Source organism: Carettochelys insculpta, chromosome 11, assembly GCF_033958435.1.
Source record: "Carettochelys insculpta isolate YL-2023 chromosome 11, ASM3395843v1, whole genome shotgun sequence".
In the NCBI taxonomy this organism is placed as follows: domain Eukaryota; kingdom Metazoa; phylum Chordata; order Testudines; family Carettochelyidae; genus Carettochelys; species Carettochelys insculpta.
Window position 1 is genome coordinate 32249530 of NC_134147.1, and position 4305 is coordinate 32253834.

A 4305-nucleotide genomic window follows, 5' to 3' on the forward strand; every position below is an offset into this window, starting at 1 on the left:
TCCTGCACAGGAAGGCAGGGGGTGGGGAGCTTTAAGGGGCCGCTGCATGCAGCGACCATAGAGCTCAGGGGCTGGAGAGAGCGTCTCTCAACCCCTCAGCTGATTGCCGCCATGGCGGACCCCACTCTTTTGATGTTGCGGGACGTGGATTGGCTACACGTGCCCTACTTCGACTTCGGCTACACGTGCCCGCCTTACGTTGATGTCAACCCGTGTAGACGTGGCGGGTGCTATTTCGAAGTTGGCGCGGCTACTTCGAAGTAGCTGGCATGTGTAGACGCGGCTATTAAGTGAAAAAAAAAAAAACAGAGGAAAAATGTCCAGATAGCGAGAGAGAGAGAGAGAGAAAGAGAACTGATTTGCAAGAGGACCTCTTTGGTTCTTGCTCTTCTTATTGTGTGGTTGGTAGCACAAGCAGATCTTAACAGAGATCTTAGGTTCTTGTGTAATTGCATCCCTTCCAGGTATATGAGTTTCAAACTAAAATTATCTACTGCTCCATTTAAGAAATAATTACCTCTTTGAAAGAACCTTTGAACATAAAAAAATTATGGTTTACTGTCTCACGGTGCCAGTTTTTTAAATTATCTGTTATCTCCTGCTGAAAAATATTATCATTATCTACCATCCAGATGTCTGCAGAGTTTTAAATATTAAATTCAAGGCAGAATCTTTGACATTTAGCAGGAAATTGCATGCATTTAGACACTTGATTGAAGAAGGCTATAGTAGATCTTAGGCCAAGTATGTAAAATTATTGTGCTTTGTTAACGTAGAAGAATTTAAGATTATTTTGCATGATGTTCCTTTGTTCTCCTATTTGTGATTGCTGTAATACATGTTCCTTTTCGGGGACTTGCTTAACTATCTTATTATGGTCAGTGTACAAGTTGCTAGCTAGGGTGACTGTATGTCCCATTTCGGCTGGGACAGTCCCTTGTTTAAGCCCTGTCCTGGCTGTTCCAACTGTTTTTGGCAAAAGTGGGCATTTCTTCTCTTGGCTCTTGATGAGTTGGCAAGAGCAAACAAGACAAATACCCACTTTTTTCAAATCACTGGGGTATGGGGTGCAGAGGAACCTATGGGGTTGGACTAGCAATGCCATCCCTGTGTGAGGGAGGGAGGCAGGGCTCATGTGGTGGTCCAGCAGGGCTTGGGTGAGAAGCTACCTTGACTCCTGCTTTGTGTGGAGGCCAGGCAGGGCTTGAGCTGTCCCACTGCGAGGGGTAAGGTGTGGGTGGGCTCATGCAGTGTTCCCTTTTCCTTTTGGGAAATATGATCATCCTATCTCTTGCCCACTGATGCTTTTATTGCTAAAAATGTTCCAACCTAGAGCATTCATTTGAATGACCTTTTCCATTGCTTAGTGCTTGCTGCAGTCACACATTAGCCCATCAGTAATAGCAAAGGGGGAAGATGGCTTGGCAAGGGGGGGAAGATGGTTTAGACTGAGAAGTGCATGCTGGGATTTGTAGTCTCTGCAGATCTCATTAATTAAACTAAAGATTGCCACATTATGCAGCATTTTCTGTTAGTGAAGCCTTCATCTGGGCAAAGTAGCCATTACCGATTTAGCCAAAGATAAGACAAATAGGGTGTGCAATATCGGTATGTCAATTGCATGGAGAAGAAAAACGATTTACGGAATTTAGGAGAAATTGCAAAGTCTTTCAGAGAACTCAACTGACAGATGCTTGCAAGGTTCTTTTGAGCCTGTATATTCAGTACATCGTGTAAGAAAGCACACACGTGGGCACTTGCACACACAGAGTGTAACCTGTTTGGTGGTAAAACCAATGAGGAGTTCTGTGACACCTCAACAACTAACACATTTACTTGAACATTTGCTCCTATGCAAAATCCCACTTTTGTCACATGCAAGTGGGTTTTTGCCCATGAAAGCTTATGCCCAAATAAATGTGTTAGTCTTACAGGTGCCACAGGACTCCTCATTGTTTTTGCAGATATAGACTAACAAGGCCACCCCACTGATACATGTTTGGTGGTATAGGTCATAAAATGGTGCATCCATAAACTGGACTATTTTGACTAACATATTGGTACCATCAGCACTGAAAAGTGAACCAGATGTATCTTGATGAACACATATGCACCTCAGCTTGTTTGAGTACTATGGAAATTGCCTTCTAAAGAAAAACTTCCTGGAGGGACAGAGTAGTGTACCTCTGAATTGCTCTAAAAGATATATAGTAGTATATGATCATGATGGCCAATGCATATTAAGCTATTTAGGCCTAACGTTTAGTCAGTTTCAGATTACCTAATCATTGCTGCTCACCTCAAGCACTGCATGAACCAACCATAAAGCAGTCAGCCCTGTGTTTGCATATTCGAGCACAGCCTGGAGCCTTGTGCGTGAAGCCATTGGCCATAGGAAACTGTTTGTGTGACTAAATGTGAGTATGTTCCCAGGTCAGGTTAATCTCAGGGTAGGTCCAAAGGCAGGCAATATGGCATTGTACTTATTTGGGTTGTTATTGTTGTTGATGAATGCACATGGCGAGCAACTGAAATAAATTTGATTGTTACATTAAAGCAGAGTAAAAAGAAAAGAGTGTAATGTCATTAAAGATCCCATGGGGGACTGAAATTGAAATCTGTTCATGTCCCACAAAATCATTGCCCCCACCACACCCAATCACGTTCACAGGCTGCTTGTTATTGTAGGGTTGCTCATAGGTGTTAGGCTGGATAACACAACAGAATATGGCAGGGGCTTGCAAACAGATGGCCTGATCCAACAACGATGAATGCCAATGGACATTTCTTTCATTGATTTCTGTAGGCTTTGGCCCAGGTCCCTAGATGGGCAGCCACGGAGTGAGACGGACTGCCGTGGAGCCTGGGGAGCTGAGCCATTTGTCTGCCCACCCTCCAAGCAGGCAGCTGGGAAGCTAAACAATTCCCTTTCATTTCCCTCCAAATGGCATTTTTTCTCTCCTTTTCCTGCTGGTGAAAAACATGGGGATTTGAGATTGCATTCTGATTTGGAAAGACATTTTTTCCTCCCCAAATCCTGAAATTATTTGCAGAAGTAAAATCTTGTTCTCGCACAGGCCTGAGCAGCATAGAGCTCTTCAAACGACCACTCATTTTTCATGCCGGGGCTAATTCCTCAAACCCTTTTCCAGGTATTCCTATTGAAACCAATGGAGCTTGACCTGATTAAAAAGGTCGGGTTTTACTCCTCAGGCTTCTGCAATACCTGGTATCCAGAGGAGTGATCCAGGTCCTCATTTGCTATAACATAGTGCAAGTTCACTGACGGGCAAGGCACTTTACTGATCAACAACAGCTGAAGTACTGGCTCTAGGAATCTTGTCCCTAGGTCTGCATTTGCTGGCATTTACGTAGAAACCCAGACATGCATTTTAACATGCTGTGTGGGAGTTTTTAGCAGCATGCCTCCCCTTGACTTTAATGGTAGCCAGATGGCTAAAACCACGCAATGCTTGGAGAATGTATCTCTTGGGTAGTGACCTAATGCCAGAAAATGCAGAGTTATGGCCAGTGCTCCACGTGTAGAAAGCTAGTGGATGAGGCTGAGACTTCTGCAACGGTATAGTTAAGAGGCAAAGCCACATGAGTTAAGGTTAATGCTTCAGACTTCAATTGGAACATATTTTCTTTGAAGGAAGTCTTTTGAACCATGTAAAGCGATATTTACCTGATATGAAGGAGTCTGAACATCTCATAAGAACGGCCATACTGGGTCAGACCAAAGTAGCCAATGCCAGGTGCCCCAGAGAAGGTGAACCGAAGACAATGATCAAGCGATTTGTCTCCTGCCATCCATCTCCTGCCTTTGACAAAAGGCTAGGCACCATACCTTACCCCTTGTTAATAGCCATCTATGGGCCTAACTTTCAAATATTTATTGAGCTCTTTTTAAAACTCTGTTAGAGTCCTGGCCTTCACAGCGTTCTCTGAGAGGGAGTTCCACTGGTTGACTGTGCGCTGTGTGAAGAAAAATTTCCTTTTATTAGTTTTGAACCTGCTACCCATTAATTTCATTTGGTGTCCTCTAGTTCTTGTATTATGGGACAAAGTAAATAACTTTTCTGTACTCACTTTCTCCATACCATTCATGATTTTATATACCTCTATCATATCGCCCCTCAGTCTCCTCTTTTCTAGACTCAAAAGTCCCAGTCTCTCTAGCCTCTCCTCAAATGGGACCCATTCCAAACCCTTAATCATTTTAGTTGCCCTTTTCTGAACTTTTTCTAGTGCCAATATATCTTTTTTCAGGTGAGGAGACCACATCTGCACACAGTACTCGAG